General features: G+C 31.2%; 1 pseudogene; it reads left to right on the forward strand.

The window, feature by feature from the left end:
• The first annotated feature begins 12,222 nt into the window (after positions 1 to 12,222).
• Positions 12,223 to 19,312, forward strand: LOC120214598 (annotated as a pseudogene).
• Positions 19,313 to 19,823: the final 511 nt, after the last annotated feature.

The raw sequence follows: 19,823 nt of genomic DNA on the forward strand, positions 1-19,823 counted from the left end.
TATTATAAGAAATGTGTGTTTACAAATGAGTATGACTAGCTTATTTATAAATTTAGAAGGGACTTGGCCTAATGGATACGTGGTGGTTCACCTAGCCCTTGTGTCCCTCTAAAATGACATAATTAATTAATAAATATTATGAAAACATAGAACAGGCTTGGCTGGTCACAAGACATGCGCATGGTTCTCTAGGAGGTTGTGGTATAGCCTTATGCCTGGGATGAAGACCAAACATGTGCAGCAGCCTAGGGCATGAGTTGAGCTATCTTCAAGCTTGCATGTGTCTAGCTAGCTAGCAAGGCAGGGCTGGTGGTGAATGATCCTCTTAGCATTGATCTCCCAAGATTCATAGCAGCATATTCAACTATGTTCAGCTACAATTGATGTCACTTTTAGCAACTTATCTTCAAATGGTCCAACTAGCTAAGATTAGCTAGCCTTGAGATCCTCCAGCTAAGTTGAGCTTCCCATTGTATTCCAAGAGCTGCCATGATGTTTGTGAGCTGATTGTGAGCTGCATATGGATCCCAAATACTTCAACAAGCTACCCCAATGTGTGTCGTGCTCCTATATACCAAAATGTACAAAGAAAACAAGGTAAGTCAAAGGTATTTAGCTTGTATGATCTAATTACCTTGTTGTTGTGCATGATTAGGACTTTGTGAGCTATGAATGCATGACATGAGCTAAGTATATCGTTATATAATATATGTAAACTAATGTTTAAGGACTAGGACCTAGAATGAATACATATGAGCTAATAAATGAATGATTAAGCATGTTGTCATTTCATGAATGTAACGAATCATGCTTAATATGAATGCAATACTATTCTAACACGCTTATCATGCTTTGAAATAACATTGTGCACCAAATAATATAAAGATGTGGATATATGTTATATGCATGAATATCATATAACATGGTATTCCTAATAAAGGATAAATGGAAATAATATTATCCTAAGAAATGATATGAAATCATACCATATATTTGAATGATATGAAAGACATGATCAACTATGCATAGGATGGAAATAATAATATGATAATTTATACTAACATGTGAATGCATGATTATGATAGAATAGAATGTATAAATGATACAATATAAGATACGGTAAGGAAGAACTCCCTTAGAAACAGCAATGAAGAACGTCCATGGAATAATCAACTTACGGAGAATGTTGGTCATGATCATGCATGTATCACTACAGGCTTAAAATTGGAAGAATCAACTGAACAGTATCGATACTGATGCAATTAGTATCTATACTAAGAGGGGGTATCGATACTATAGAGAAGGTATCGATACCATTGATTACAAAATGTAAAAATGGTAGAAATGGTATCGATACTATAAGAAAGTATCGGTACCACAGTGTAGTATCGATACCATTGTAAGGGTACCGATACTATTGAGGCAGAAATTATAAGATAAGCTGAAATTATTATAGAAATTTAAATAATAGTACTTGTGAATATTATTATAGTATAAATGTTAGCGAATATACTAACATTTAGTATGGTATTTGTCTTTAATGGATGCTTATGTAGATCGTAATCAAACTCCCGAGTCAAGCAAAACGAAAGGCCAAGATAAAGTAACTGAGTGTCAGATTTGCGTTTTGGATATAATAGCGAAGCAAGCCAGGTGAGTGCATTTATTATGTACTTATATGTTATGATAGTCATAGATGCATGTTGCTTAATATGTACGGTGATTACCAAATGGCACTATGTGTGCAAAAACTAAGAAATTCATAATAAGTTTATGAATTTTCGTATGGGCACTGTGTGTGCAAAACTATGAAATTCATAATAGATTTATGAATTTCACTATGGGCATTTTGTGTGCAAAATTACGAAATTCATAATAAGTTTATGAATTCCCATATTGGTAGTGGGTGTGCAACCCACGTAAATTATAATAAGTTTGTGAATTACCGTATTGGCACTGCGTGTGCAAACTATAGAGCTTATAATGAATTGAAAGAGTTAATTGATATTAGGAATAATTATTAGAGTATAAATTGTTCTAAAATAAAAGACTAAAGGCCTAATTGTGCATTTGGCATAAATGTGTCAATAATGCAAGTTAGAAGAAATGTTAAATGGCTTTAGGATAAAAGACTAAATACCTAACTGAGTTAAAAAGCATGAAAGGATACGATAAATGAAATGCATATCGGTGCATTAAAGGCATGAAAGGATGTCATAAATGAAATGCATTAATGGAATGAAAGGATGTCATAAATGAAATGCATAACGGTGCATTAAAGGAATGAAAGGATGCCATAAATGAAATGCATAACAATGCATTAAAGGCATGAAAGAATGCCATAAATGAAATGCATAACGGTGCATTAAAGTCATGAAAGGATGCCATAAATGAAATGCATAAGGTACATTAAAGGCATGAATGGATGCCATAAATGAAATGCATAACGGTCAATTAAAGGCATGAAAGGATGCCCTAAATGAAAATAATGAAGAATTACTAAAGAATAATGGGGAAAATGCATAGAAAGAAAAGTATATTGGAAATACCAAGAATGTTTACCAAAAAACCAAAATATACTTATGTATACATTAATGTTCTTTACAATATTATGGATCACTAAGTATATACTTAATGTGTGTTGATTTCAAGAGTATGTAACATCAAAGACTAGTCGGGTACTGGGAGCAGTAGCAGCTATCATCATCTAAGGTTTACTCTCATCAGTAATAGTAGGACAATCAGGTTTATTTTGAAAAATTATTGGCATATAATCAAAATTAAGAAAAATTGCTCTAGAATGTATTTAAAGTGATAACTCTGGTAATATGTTTTAACGACTGTTTTATTGTTGTATTAAAATGTTTTTAGTTTTAAATTTCAAACAAAATTATGTGGGTTTTTTCACATGGGTGAACGTTTTTAAAAGTCATGTGACATCTATGACTTGTGTAAGGAAAAGTATACGGGAAATGGGTGTCACATTTATTGGTATCAGAGCTATAGGTTTAGTCGATTCTTGGTCGAAACTGGTTTTATTTGAAAATAGAAAAAGGGATTACATGCCATTAAGATTATCAAGGTTACTGATATGGTGTTATTAGAGTGTGATTGATGATACTCCTTTTTAACTGTAGTGTTATTACTAAGTATTCCCTATTAGATTTCGAAAACTAAGAAAAAATGTAAGAAAGTTGATAATGTTGAAAAGAAGATCGAGATTAAAATCAACCCAAAAGAATCTGATGTGCCTTCAGTATCACAGTTAAGAATGGTAGAAGTTACTAGGTATTTTCCTCTATTATGTGGAAGAAGTGCCCCAACGTTTAACGATGTTTCTGTATTGAAGGAATCTATTAAGAAGTTTGAACGGCTGATAGGAGAATTTGAATCAGATGAGGATTCATAGGAGATTTAAGAATCTAGTGTTAACTATGAGGTTTCTCCATGTAGGCTTAAATGATTGAAAAATATATTTGTGAAGCATTAAATTGTTTAAAACATGGTTAATTGGAGTAAGAGGAAATGAGTAAGTGGTAAATACGTTGTCTGTTAAACATTTAAAGAAAGTTGATTTATTAGTAAATTAAATGATTATGAGGTTGTTTGAGAATAAATGTTGAGTTTTATATACTTGATAGAGTTTCTTTTAGAAGGTAATTTGTGAAAATGGATTGTATACTCATTTTATGCTACAATGAATTAATGTTTAGATTGAGATTGACTCTCGAGGACTTGAAAAATATCAAGTTTGTAATGATAGGAAAAAGAGTAAATTTGTTTATTAGGGTAATATTTAGTATTAACTGTTAAGAAGTTATTGCTATGAAGTTATCAAGTCTTCTTATTAAATGATGTATATATTTTGACTTTCCTAATTGAGAGGGAAAATGTTTCAACTTCTCGAGAATACTTTCAAGGGATCCCGAAAAGTTACATAGATTACCTCAAAAAGGAAATCAGAAATTTTTAGAATAAAAGTATTTTATTCAACTTAATCTCGAGTGAGATGATAGTGGTAAACCCTAGTGGGTCATAATGCAAATGTGAGTTGGACATGTAGTAAACAATCGATAAAGATTCCAGGGGCTATGTTCCCGGTGAACTTGATGGAATTATCATTTGATGAGTTAAGATCATATTGGGTATAGGTTGTTTGTCTCCAAAAATGATTAATTCAGAAAAATGCAGAGGGTATGGAAAATATAGTTTTTGGTGAGAAATTAAAACCATCGCTCAATGTGATATCGATAATGATTCTGAAGAAAATGATGTAAGACATATATATATATATATATATAGCTTTTCTGGCTAATATGATAATTACTCAATTAATTAAAGTAGAATTGTCAGATAATTTCATAAGATTGGGAATTTATAGATGTCTTTTCAGATAAATTCATTGGGTTACCTCCAGATTGAGAGGTGAAATTCAAAGTTGATGGTTATTAACATATTGAACAGATTTCACTGATTTCGTATCAAATGACTTAAGTAAGCCAAGAGAATTAAGGGCTCAATTTTAAGAGTTGATTGATTAAAATTTTATCAGTCCGAGTATTTTATCTTGGAAAGTATTTATGTTATGAGCGAAAATAAAGATGAATCTTGTGGTTATGCAAGATTTTTTACAGTTACATAAGGTATCAAGATCATCTTGCCTGCATGTTCAATAATTTACCATAATCAACATGACAATGATATAAGTATAATCATTTTCACCAATAACTATAGCCCAAATTATTAATCCATGAGGAACCCGGTATAAGAGTCAAATATTACACAATAGTGCTGAGGTCGAGCCTTGCTCACCTAATAATGCACCATAGTGCTAAGGTCGAGCCTTTCCCACCTAACTTGTACTATGTGTCTTCACTAGACACTCTAGTACTACATAAATTTGCAACTGCTAGACTCTATGGCATGCCATTAATACCACTGAACCTCAATAACATACTTAGGCATCTAGTCATGAATTAAGTCATCCATGGCAACGTATATTGATATGGTTTTAGTGATGGGCAATACATACCTGAATTATCATCCATGGCATATCATTACAATATGAGTAACCAATGCATTATATTTTCAATCTTGACATTTTTATGATATGTCAATAATATGATGAATGACATAAATTTCATGTTAATAAAAAAATTAATAACGTAGACTCATCACAAGTCTTTCCACGTATGTATAAAACATCCATGTATAATATCATGAATGCACTGCACTCACCTTGACACTTTATAAATATATAGCAAAATATTGGCCCCACTAAGCTTCCAACTTGTTCCATTTTATAAACGATTAGCTTCGAACACAAAATCAGTAATGGCCTGTACAAAGTCACAAATTATATCGATACATATGTTAGTATTGTACTAACATAAATATATTTCCAGAACAAAATCCATAATCATACTTGAAAATTATTCACAATCAAAATACTTCAACACTTAATAATTCTTTTCGTTTTGGCATCAACTTTTCCAACTTATATAAAATGGTCCTTGTAACACCCTTAACCCACATTCAAACCTGAATACAAGTTAAGGATGTCACATTGTTTTTGTACTACTTTTCCTACTTCAAGCTAATGAAAATTTTGCTTCTTTCAAAACCTCAAAATTTAGCACTTATTATTAAACTATTTAAACACATAAAATCATAATGAAATATTTAATTCCCAATTTGTAATTAATTTGTTGTGACAATTAAACAGGTCTATATTATTTCATATCACAATTAACACTGCCTAAAAAAACAAATCCAATTAATCCTTATAATTTATTACTACTCATATATATAACCACTCAACCACTTAGCATATTTTCTTCTTTCTTTATTACGATTTCTCATATTATATTACTCTATGATTTTAGAGCAACTTTTATCAGATACTTTCATATCACCATGTATATATAACATTTATAATTAAAACATCACCTTTATGGTTATTATATACCGCCACACAACCACCCACTAACACGACTATTATTATAGTTCCACATTAGGCATGTAAATTTATTAAGTTAAATACATATGATTTGTCCTTAATCTTTCGCAATTTAGATTAAACAATCATTATATAATTATGGAAACTATTAATTAATACAAAATCTCCTAAAAATATAAAAACATTAATATAGAGTATTTTACGTAATAAGCACGTAACGTAAACTTATAATAGTCCTTTTTCTTTCACGTGTATAACATTATTCACACACACATATACATATTCAGATTCAATCCATTTAATTTATACTTATCATATCGCATAATAATATTGCATACCACATATATTTTGTACAAAATATCATATAAAAGCATAGTATAAAACCATTTAATTAATTAAATAAGATTTAACCAGATTATTTCATATGCAAGTAACTTATAATATATCTTTTTATCTATAAACCATTCAGAAATAAATTAATTTTTATACATAAAACTTTACTGTAATACAATAATTAAACTTGTATTGTTTCTTCTTCTTGTATTGTTTCCTTTTTCCATATTATCTTTTTCCTACATTGTTCCTTTATTATATTATATCTTTTACAATATTGTATTTTTTGGTTTCATTTTATAGCCCATTGTATAATCATGGGAATGTATTGTAAATGAGTCAGATAATGAGTATTTTGCACGGTATATAGTATAAATACTAACAGATTGCACATAAAGTGTTAGTATCAGTAATCATTGAACAATAATGCACAAAAAGTGCAAGTATCAGTGAACAGTAATGCACATAAAGTGCCAGTATCAGTAATTAGTGATCAGTAATGAACATAAATTGCCAGTATCAGTCATCAATGAATAGTAATGCACATAAAGTGCCAGTATTAGTAATCAGTGATCAGTAATGAACATAAATTGCCAGTATCAGTCATTAGTGAACAGTAATGCACATAAAGTGCCAGTATCAGTATTCAGAATCACTCCACCTCATGTACCCATGATTCTCAAGTTTTATACACTGGGCTTTATTTAAATCTTATATCTTTTTCATATATATATATATATATATAATAATATTAATACAAAAATTGTCACATTCATATACTATTTTATTCATATATTAGTATATTTAACTAACATAATAAATTCATGTTCATTTAAATATATTAACAATATCATTAATGTATATTCAATATTGATTTCTTTCACCAAATTGATAAAAAAAATTATCTTTATTAAATTACCCATCCAAGTCCTTTAAATAATTAGTTCTCATAATAGTTTACTTAGCTTTTTCAACATTTCATATTTAGCTATGAATAAAATTTTCTTTAAAATATAAACTAACATTTTGAAAATGTCTAAAATAATTCTTTAATATTCCAATTAAATTCATATCATTTGTCATATTTAAGCACTTTCACATTAATTCCAATATACTACTTTAACTTTAAATAATTACTATTTTTCCACCAACTTTCCCAAAACTTACAAATTGTTTAACACCCATTTCCCGTATACGTCTCCGCACACGAGTCACCAATGTTACAAAACTTTTAAAACATTCCACTTTTGAAAATCTAGTAAAATTTTGTTTTCTAATCTTAAAACATTAAGTTTAATAATAATAAAACATTCATTAACTTATAGTATATACATAAATATTAAAGTTCGAACATATTTAATTTTACATCATTATAAGTCAAATATGTTTTTTCAGAGCATTTTCATAATTCTATTACATGCCAGTTAACAACATCAAAAGTAGACATAGTTGTTGTTCAGTTACTGATGAGGCAACCCTTGATTTGTGATGTCAATTGCACTCCTTACTCCGCTCGTACTAATACCTACGCGTGAAATTAACACACGCTAAGTAATCACTTAGTGAGGCATAACAATAATGAGGTAAATTTTAAACATGAGTATATTATAACTATCCAAATACCAATTGACTATTACAACTCTTTATAAATTCTATAGTTTTGCACACGTAGTGCCAATACGGTAATTCACAAACTCATTATGAACTACGTGGTATTGCACACATAGTGCCAATATGGAAATTCACAAACTTATTATGAATTTCTTAAGTTGCACACACAGTGCCAATACGGAAATTCATAAACTTATTATGAATTTATTAAGTTGCACACACAGTGCCAATACGAAAATTCATAAACTCATTGTGAATTTCTTAAGTTTCACATAGAGTACCAGTACGGAAATTCATAAACTCATTATGAATTTCTTAAGTTGCACACACAGTGTTAATAAGGAAATTCATAAACTCATTATGAATTTCTTAAGTTGTATACACAGTGCCAATACAGAAATTCATAAACTCATTATGAATTTCTTAAGTTGCACATACAGTGCCAATACGGATATTCATAAACTCATTATGAATTTCTTAAGTTGCACACATAGTTCTAGTACGGAAATTAACAAACTTATTATGAATTTCTTAAGTTGCACACACAGTGCCAATACGGAAATTCATAAACTCATTATGAATTTCTTAAGTTGCACACATAGTGTTCATTCGGTAAATACAATACATACATTAAGCAAAATGAATCTATGACTATCATAGCATATAAGTACATAATAATTGCATTCACCTGGTTTGCCTCGCTATTAAGCCTAGAATGTAAATCTGACTAATCAGCTTTATCCTTACCTTTCTGTTTGCTTGACTCAGGAGCTCGATTACGATCTACACAAGCATCCATAATCACACATACAATACAAATATAAGTATATTTTCTAACATTTATACAAAATAATAATACTCAAAGTACTATTATTCTTGAATTCTAATAAAGTTTATCCTAACTTAAAATTCCAGGTTGAATAGTCTCGATACCTATCCTATGGTATCGATACTTAAATACTATGGTACCGATACTCCCTTCAGTATCGATACCATTTTTCCATTATAGAATCCATTTTTCAATAATGGTATTAATACCTTCCTCTTGGTATAGATAATCCACTTCAGTATCGATACTACTTGCATCAGTGTCGATATTGTTCATCATGTTCATTCTCATTCCTCAAATTTAAACCTATAGTATCGGTATTGTTCTTCCAGTACTGATACCCTAACCCATATTTTACATATTTCACTTCACTTTTTACCAATTTTCTACCTAAATCTCTTATTTTTATCCCCAACTATACCAGTAAACTCATCATTAATCAAACCAACTGTCTTACATCCATGAATATCCCTAGAACATCCAATAACTCCAAAGAACCCTTTAGAACTAAAATCACACCCATATTTCAAACATGTTTTTAACCACTTCTAAAGCTCTCAATCTTTTATTTACCTCTTTGACAAGTCAAATATACCTTTAAACTCCAGTTCCAGACCAAATTTCATCAAATTATTTAAAAACCCATTATCTTAAATCTCAAATAAAACCTTCATCTTTTAGTTTTAATCCTCATTGAACTTTCCTTAAGCCTCTATAACACTTAAGGTTTCAAAACCAATTAATTAAAGCCTTACCTTTGTTATGGGGGCTCGAGACGTGAGGATTAAGAAGAAGAAGAGAACACTTCAGACTTATCTTTTATTTCTCCTATTCCCCTTTTATTTAATAACTCATTTCAAATGAATATTAAATTCATTCCTTCAAAAAGACTAAATTGCCTCACCAGTCTTCCATTCTTACAAATAAATCTAAAACATAATTTCCTAAATTATTCAATTTTCATGTTTGTTTATACTTACATAACACTCCTAGGATCAAATTTCAAGCTTTTTTCAAGCAAATATAAGTTCCCCTTCATCCACCATAAATACCCACTTCACCATTTAAGCATAAAACAATGAAATACTTATACCAATTTGTAGATAATTAAGTGTGGAACATTTTCTTATTTTACACTTTAGTCTAAATTCTCACTAAAATGGACCAGAAATGAAAAAGAAAAGATTGTGCACCTTGGCTATGGAGCCACGTCAGGGTGCTGGAGAAGATAAAAGATTTCTTGCAAAATATCTCATTGAAAACTCAATTTAAAATGAATTAAATTAATGAATCTTAATAATTACGACCATTCCATCCTTTTATCTCCACTTTCATAACATTAAATAAATATAAAAATCTCATTTATAAATTTTCATCTTTACCCTTCCAATTTTTCAAAAAAAATCATTTTAGTCATTAAATTTCACTATTCCACTTTAACTTGGAAATTTCTCCAAATTCCACTAATTCAATCAAATTCCACTAATAAAAAATATCAATATAATATCTCTATCCCAAAACTACCTTCCTTCAAATTTTTGCAGACTTCCACTAATAAAAAGTTATATTTTTATTCCCTAAACTTTTACAAATTTACACTTTGATCCTCATATTTTAAAATTTACTATTCAATCACCAGTCCAAAATATGGGAAATTACAATCCTTTACCATTTTACCACTTAAACTTTCAATACTAAAATCCTAGCTTTGAAATAATCACCAACCAAGTACATTTACAAAGGCACAATTTCATTTAAACACCCAAACTATTCGAATATTGCATAAAAATCGCTAAACTTTCCAAAGTTTCATAATGATCAAATTTCACATCCTAACACTCATTTCAATTCCAAACAGCAATTTCTAGCTTATTACATCAACGATTGAATAATTACACAATAACCCATCATTTTTGAAAATTATTGATTTAGTCCCCCAACTGTTCAAAACATACAAAATGGTCCCTAAATTTTTATAAGGCTTGTAGAATATTTCCTACATCATTTCCATCCTTTACATAATTTTTCCATAATTTTTCTCATCCATTTAAGCCATGGTTGAATGTTCCAAATTCCTAAAACTAGAGTTTTCATGATTTTGCTCAATTTTGATTCAATTCAAGCATGAAATAAACCTCCATCCAACCTTACATCATCTCTACAATCAAGGCCCTAATAAAATTTCATCAAAACATAAAGTTCCACAACTCTACAATTTGATCGAAAATCATGGAAGCAATTATAGGTGGAGTAAACATGTTTAAATCATCAAACATGCTTGAAAATGAATCTACAACCTCAATAACAACAAGATTCATCATCTGCTCCATAAACCCTAATATGAACATAAACCTTAGAATTTGGTATATTTGAAATCAAGCAAGATTAGAAAGCATAAGTGGTACCAAAAGATAGCGATTTTCGCGTAGAACAATTTTCTAACTAACTTAAAATCCAAATGAAATTGCTAAAAAATTGAAAAGAAATTTTCTCTCATCTTTGGAGGAGTTCACGGCTTGGGAGAAGAAAGATAAACAAGATAACATGAAATTTTTGATTAATTTCATGTTAATTTACCTTTAATTTAAGCTTAAATGAATATTTTATTCATTTAATTGGGAAAAGACACTACAAGAAAATATACCTTTAATGACACACGAACGATGACACGCGCTAATTTATGACTTGCAAAACATGTGTGTCATAAAATAAATGTCATGTTTTTTAAAATCTGAACGATTTATGACTTACAATAATGTGTGTCATATTTAATAGTCATAATCCATAAAATTTGCAAAAACACGGAGTATACTTTTTAATTGTGTGTCATCTTTATGAGTCGTATTCTAATTTCCCCCATTATTTTCATCCTTTCCCGCTTCTTCCCCCGCCTAATATTTTCCACTCCTTTCATTCTCTCCTTTTCTCTCCTGCTTTTCATCCTGATTTTGTTCTTCTTCTTAGGCCCGATTTTGAATCCCTAGCCTCTGCCACCCATTTTCGCCTCCGATGAACTCGATGATCTCCGTCTCTTCCACCGCACCACTGTCTCTCCCTCCACCTCGTCCTCACAATGATCCCACTCTCTTGTTCTCTAATATCAGTACGATTTATTTTTTTTTGGTTTTCTGTTTAGTTACATTTACAACTTTAAACAGATGAATCGACCCTCTTTTTTTTCTTGTTTGTTTTGTAAGTTTCCTCTTTGTTTTGTCTATATATTTGTTACTCAGTTTAAAGTACGAGTCTATTATCTAACAAAATTTTAATTGTAATTTTCATGTTTAGTTTTTGCAGATGTTGTAGAAAACTGAGATTCCAAAAAAACCCATGTTTAAACCTGAATTCCCTCCTCAAGGTTTATTATATTACCGCTTTTTTCACTGTTTTGTTATCTGTTTCATTGTAACCTAAAGAGTCATTAAACACGTTGTTTAACGGGGTTACTTTAGAATATCATTTCTAATTACTAAGGTGATTTAATTTGCATATGTTTGCATTGAGCTTATTTGTAAGTGGTAAATGGTTATATCTGGTGTTTCTATTGGTGTTCCTTTTTTGGTATTTTGTAGATTAATGAGGAGGCGAGTGAGAAAGTTTTGGAAGTGGAGCAGAAGTACAATGAAATATGCAAGCCAATCTATGATAAGCGGAATGAGAAGAATAAGTCGATTCTTGATTTATGGTTAACGGCTGTAAGCTCTTCTATTATTTCCTATCAATTTAGGGATTTTTCCCTTAAATCTGTCTCTATGTAGAGAACAAGGATTTCAGTTTATTTGTTCTTTTATGTACAGTTCTTGAGTCATCCTGCTCTTAGTGAACTTTTGAATGAAAAGGATCAGAAGGTTTAATATCACTTCTTTCCCAAACTGAAACTGGTTCAACACTTATATTACTTTGCAAAATTTATTTTTAGTTCCATTTATTTATTCATTCATTTATAAGAAGTGTTATGGATTTTCCTGATATGTAATTCTAGGTAATTTCTTTCTTATTTATTCATTCTTCTTATTTTCAACCTTTTGTTGCTTGATAGATATTTAAGTATATTAGCTCACTTGAAGTGGAAGATTTTAAAGATTTGAAATCTAGCTACTCCATTACATTTGTAAGTTTATTTATTTTTATTTTCTTATCTTATTATGTAGTAAATTGAAGTTGCATTTTACATTTAATCATGGTCTAATCAGTCATCACAATTTGTTGACTGGCTTTTGTTATATTTTTCAGAACTTCAATCCCAATCCATACTTTGAAGATGCGAACCTTATTGAGACCTTTACCTTCCTTGATGAAGGAACCAAGATTACTGCTACCAAAATCAAGTGGAAAGAAGGAATGGTGAGGGTTTCTTCTCTTGTCATGTCTACTTATGTTATTTGTTTCCTTTGGTTATCATGTTAAATTAGTTTTCTAAATATCAAGGGCTTGCCAAATGGAGTTGACCATGAGAAGAAAGGAAACAAGCGACAATTTGCTGAAGAAAGGTTTGCTATCATATTTGTCAATCAAATTTCTCCCCAACCTGAGGAATTTAGTCACATAAAACCTGAGATTAATTTCTCTGTTGTGTAATGTAGTCACTTCATTTTTTCTCAATAATTTTTTATTGAACTTTAGCTTAGCATCTTATAAGAATCTTAGTTATTTCATGAGTCATCTTCCTTTTGTTATGTAGAGCTAAACCTTGGCAGATAGAGTTTTCCTTTTTTAGTGGAGACAAATTAAGATTACACATGCATTATGTATTATTGTGTATTGTGATTATAAATAGTACGCATTTATATGTTTCTTTTAGTTTATTAAGTTGCATTATAACTTCTAACATGGTAGGAATTTGTTGTACTGCAAAGCTTGGGTCATTTATGACATTGTCTTGTATTTGATTTTGCCTCTTTCACTTAACCACCATCTCTATGTTATACTAAATTTATTACACATGAATGCAGCTTCTTTACCTAGCTTTCTAATGCTCAGCAGAAAGATGACATGGATGAAATTCATGATGAGGTAAACTCTTTATGCATATGCTGTGTGAATGTAGGTTTTCCTTCTTCTTTTTTCTCATTTTGTTAAAGAGCTTGCGCCTGGCCTAAGCTTTCACTTGATAAACACTACAGGTAGCAGAGATTATTAAGGAGGATTTATGGCCTAATCCCCTCACATATTTCAATAATGTAACTTTATTTCCTTTGGATTCTTCCCTTGGTTTTGTTTTATACCATTTATGATCATCTTATGCTTCCTTTAATTTTTTCCATAACCTGATGCAAGATGCTGATGAAGAAGATTTTGAGGATGATGAAGAGGTACATCATCTTTTGCCTTCTTTTTTCTTTCAATTACTAAATTCATAATCTTCATGTACCATTTGTTCTTGCATGTTTGCTTTCAGGATAATGGCATGATGTAGGTTTTGTGGTCTTTATTTTAACATTTTTGGTTTATTTTTCAATAAAGATGGAGTAGATTGGTCTATTTTCATTGTAAATATGTTTGTAGGACATGCTTACTAGAGTTTAGCTTGTATTTAAAATTTGAATTTATCAATTGAGTAATAAATTGCTAATAACAAAAATGTGAATATAAAGCTCCCTTACTAGGTTTTCTCAAATGGTTGGAAAGGATGCATCCTTTTAGTTTCAAGTATATGCTCATTTTCTTTTGCTGGAGCGGTTGTGAAGGTGACATTTGTGTGAGATATACTCCTAGAGCGGTTGGAAAGTATATGCTCATTTTCTTTTGTTGGAGCGGTTGTGAAGGTGACATTTGTGTGAGACATTCCTTCTTACTTGAGGTCCCAAATTCAATCGTACATTTTGTTAGAATTGATTATGGCTTGTTGCATAGTTGAGTCAAGTTCAAACTACCCCTGGTAACTCTATAGCTTGGGTTTCTTTTTCCAAACTAATTAAACTTTATGTTCTCTTTGGACCTGGAAACATAAACCGGCTAAAAGGGTGGAGTTGATCATGTTCTACTGTAAAGAATACCCAAAATTTTTAATGAAACCGTCAGAACTTGTGGCTCATTTTCTTTCTTCTTATGGTTATTCCAGGTTAACAAAAAAGGACTTCCCATAGGTTTACAACTAATAGGTCGTCCATGGGGTGAAGCTACAATTCTACGTTTGGCTTCTGCAATCGAGGTATAAACAAGTTTATGTCCTTGAAAGAGAATATTTTGAACTCTATATTCGAGGTTGCATAACTACTTATAAAGAAAACGTCTCATGTTTCTAGGAACTTTGTATCAAATCCAGGAATACACCTGCTTCATTCTATGACATCTCAAAGGCCAAGTAAGAGCCTTCATGGACTATGTTATATTGCAGATCCTTATGTTGTCTCTTCAGAATCACCAATAACGATACATCTCTAAACATCGTTATCTTATTTGATGTATCTTATATGGAAAACTTTATTCTGCCGTTATATTTTGTATCGACATATGATTACAATATTTTTGATAACTTAATGTTAATATATTGTACGCAAATGGATTGCTTATATATAATATGATATATATATTTAGTATTATAAGGCATTAAATTTGATTTAGTTTGATTATTTGTCAGTCTACAATATATATATATATATATATATATATATATATATATATATAATTTACGACATACAATCACGACACACGAATGTGTTTCATCTTTTCTAATACTGTGTGCTTCAATGACACGCAATGTAAGTCATTAATGCGTGTCATAAATTTATGACACACAAATGTGTGTCGTCTTCATTTATGACAGGGGCTTCAATGACGCGCAATGCGCGTCATAAATATGCGTCATAAATGCACGTCATAAATGCGTGTTATAAATGCGCGTCATAAATTTATGACGCATAGTTGCGCGTCATCTTAAATTCATGTCGGTGGCTTCAACGACAGGCAAATGTGTGTCATTTTCACCCATAGATGACGCACAATGCGCGTCATTAAAGGGATTTTTTCTACTAGTGAGACCTATTTACCCTTAATAAAACTTCATAATTACCATCACACCAAGACACCTCATCCTTATCATCTTCCAAAAGTCAATGATGGTCAAAATATTTCCCACTTTACCGTTTTTCCCAAGCAATTTTCCAAAAATTACGAACTTGCCATTTTAATCTAACTGTCCAAATTTAACTTGGAATTAAATCCTCAAATTCAAATGTTTATATTATTTTTCATCATTTTAAAATGTGGAAATAATATTTTTTTAAGCTTAATTTACCATCCTTCAATTTTACCCAAAATTTATATTCGATCCGATTTACCGATTTTTTACCGGACTTTAACACTTCCTAGTTTTTAATACAGTTTCCAGATCAAGAATCTGATTTCAATAAAACATCACTTTCAAGAGTAAATTGAAAATTACCACTCAGGTCCTTAAACTTCTCCTAATTTTCTACTTTGGCCACCAAACTTTCAAATTTTACATTTTGGTCACTAACCAAAATTTTGGGGTATTACAGTAAATTAATGAGAATTATTAAAACAGAAGTGCAAATCACATGATATTGCAGAAAGCATGAACATTATCATCACTAAAGAGATTAACAATTTCGTTAGGGACAGTGGTGTAAGCTTGGTCAGGGAAGTAGCCATGCACGTGTTCGTTAAACCCATGCATGTAATAGTTATAAGAAGAATTATAAGCGGATTCATCCAAATACTAGGAAGCATAATGATAGTATTTGCTTTCCTTCCGGTTCTCCTCACCACTTTCAACACTTTCTTCTCGTCCACATATCTTGTCATTGTTACCTTCTGCATACCCATGTCGATTTCCAAATTGTCTACCCCTGCGTTCATTTTGATTTAGCTTCAAACAAAGCATTTATCGACTCATTTACAGCCCTAGCCATTTACAATATGCATGCAAGAAATATATATTAAGAGGAAGAAAGAAGGGTTACATCATCAATTTTCGAGATTGCTCTTCGGATCTATTTTTTGTATCCTATGCAATCCATATGTACCGAAAAGCTCAAAAATCTACATATCGAAAGAAAAGACTATGAAAATCTGGAAATCAACATGTAAATAGAAGCAGAGGTTTCATATGAACAAAGATAATGGAGGTAGAGCAAGCACTTACAGACATGGCATTGGAAAATTTTGTCTTGCAATTGAACAGACCGAACATTTTTTGACAAAACTTCAAGGCTTTTCTATTTTTCCTCCAAAAATATGTCTTAAACCTATCCCATGTGATTATTTAATTAGTGAAACATGGCTTCCCTGTGAAGCTAAATACAGCTGCAAAATGTGATTATTTTTTTGCAAGATATAATATTTTTGTTGATTTTTAGCCCTCCATTTCTTTTTAAAATTATGAATTTAGATATCCAATATCATATCTAAAGAATATTGGCAGAATTTAGTGGATAAATGGAAAAGAATATCAGCATGGCTACAGATCTATAGGTTGAAACTATAGCCAACGGAATCGATTCTTGGTTTGATTCTTTCTTCTTCTTGGATGAACATTTATGTTTCCAGGAACCATACTAAAGACGGAGAATAACAGTTTTATTCTCTTCCAAATATGTTCCATTCAAACAAAACGGATGCCTTTGTGTTGAAAACATTTTGATGTTTCGATATAACAAATTAAGTTTAAATGAATTTTAACATTTTACAAATGATTTTCTAAGAATATTTGATTTAATTAATCGAATATCAAATTATTACTCCAAGTCTTTCAAGATCAATTTCAAACCTTACTAAATGTGTAAAATTGTGTTTTATACTTAAACTATTTTTGAAACAATTTTCACAAAGTATTTTGAACCAAAATCAAGCCTAAAATCAATTTTTCAAAGTGATGCACCGATGCACTAATCCATGCATCGATGCACCATGAATTAAATTGAACATCGAATGCATTTTATGCATTGATGCACATATCATGCATCGATGCACTCAGTGCATTTGATGCATCGATGCACAAACCATGCATCGATGCACTCTGGCTATTTTGAAACATCGAATGCATTTTATTCATCGATGCACTCTTAGTGCGCCGATGCACTAAGGGTCCAACGGCCAAAATATTTGAATTTTACACTGATGCATCGATGCACCATGGGTATGCATCGATGCACTAACGCTCCCAACTGCTTTAATTAATTGTTTTCCCACTTAAAGGGCTCTATTGACTCCACTAAGTATCCCCAACGTTCAGAATCATTAGAATGTGTATTTAAACAAGCTTAGAAGCCATTGATCAATAAGAAGAAATAACAAGCAACTAGAATCAAGAGAGAATCAAAGCGAAAGCATCAAACTCATTGTTTGTGCAAATCAATCCAATTTTCCTTTCAATATTCATTTTGCTTTCAAGAACACCATTGTGCTCATTTGTAATTATTTTTTAGTGTTTTTTTCTTGTTATAGAATTGTGCAAACATCTTACCTTGTGAGGTTTTCCTTGTAAGTTTGCAAATTTGTGTATTTCTCTTTGAAAAATAGTGTGCTCAAGAATTTGGGGTATAATTCTTGAGGGAGTTGTAAGGTTACTCTTTGTCCTCAAAAGAAATAACAAATTTGTATATTTGTTGGAAAATCCTTAGTGTTGATAGCTAAGGTAGCGGACGTAGACTTTGGTTGAGAAAGTCGAACCACTCTAAATCGCTGTGCAATTATTTTCAATTTTCTGCAAAAGCTTCCACTAATTTTTAAATTACCAATTCACCCCCCTCTTGGTCAATTTCTTTGATCGATTAAATTAACAATTGGTATCAGAGCCTCACTCATTTGAAGGTTTAATCGCCTATTGAGTCGATTCGGGAAGAGTTACATCGATTATCAAGTCATTAATGGCCTCTACTTCAAATGTCGACTCCGGTCTCAATTCGATGCCCGTCAACAAGCATCCTTTCTTCAATGGAGCTAACTATACCTATTGGAAGAATAGGATGATGCATTTCATTCAAGCAAGTGACTTGGGAGCATGGAATGTTGTAGAAGATGGTTATATCAAGCCTCTCACTCATCCAAGATTGTGGAGTGAATGAGAGACAAGAATGTTCCAACTCAACTCCAAAGCCATCCATATCATATTTTGTGCTCTTGGATCAGATGAATATGAAAGAGTTTCATCTTGTACAACCACCAAAGAAATATGGGATAAACTACAAGTCACTCATGAAGACACCGATGAGGTAAAAGAATCTAAAATTAGTCTTTTAACACATAGCTATGAAAATTTTAGGATGAAACCAAATGAAGATATCAAAGCTATGACAGATAGATTCTCTACGATTGTCAATAGTCTCAAATCATATAGAGAGATCATTCCAAACGAAAAGCTTGTGAGGAAGTTAGTTTGCTCACTTCCAAAATCATGGCAATCCAAGAAGACGGCAATCATCGAGGCTAAGAAACTAAAGTCCTTAACTCTTGAAGAGCTAATTGGTTCCCTCCTCACTCATGAAATGATGCTTGAAGATGAGGTGGACCTCGATAAGATTGACGAGACACCAAAAGAGAAGGAGAAGAAGAAAAACATTGGAGTTGCTCTCAAATCCACAAAAGATAAGAGTGATTCAGATGAAAATGACGATGACGAGGAAATGACATTGTTTTCCAAACGGTTCAGAAAAATGATGAGACCTTACCGAGGAAGAAAATTCAAACAAAATGAAGGCCTCAAAAATGAACCAAAAGATAAGGACCCTATCATTTTCTATGAATGCAAAAAACTCAGGGAATTTCAAATATGATTGCCCACAATTGAAGAGAAAGGGTCAATCAAAGAGTACGCACAAGGCTCATGTGGCTACATGGAGCGATGAAGAAGGTTCCAATGAAGAGGAACAAGAAGTAGCTAACTTGTGCTTGATATCATTCGGGAAAGATTCTAAGGTAACTTCTAACTCATCCGAATTAGATGATTTATCTTATGAGGAGTTATTAGAGGAATATAATGGGTTGGCTTCGGATTAGGAGAAATTATTTTTAAAATATAAAAATAATATTTCAAAATTGAAAAATAAAAATAAACTCATATCCAAAACCAACAACGATCTTGAAAGTAAAATCAAAGATTTGCAAATCAAAGTAGAAGAGTTTGAAAAG

Source organism: Hibiscus syriacus, unplaced genomic scaffold (assembly GCF_006381635.1).
Source record: "Hibiscus syriacus cultivar Baekdansim isolate YM2019G1 unplaced genomic scaffold, ASM638163v2 tig00110076_pilon, whole genome shotgun sequence".
NCBI classification, from domain to species: Eukaryota; Viridiplantae; Streptophyta; class Magnoliopsida; order Malvales; family Malvaceae; genus Hibiscus; species Hibiscus syriacus.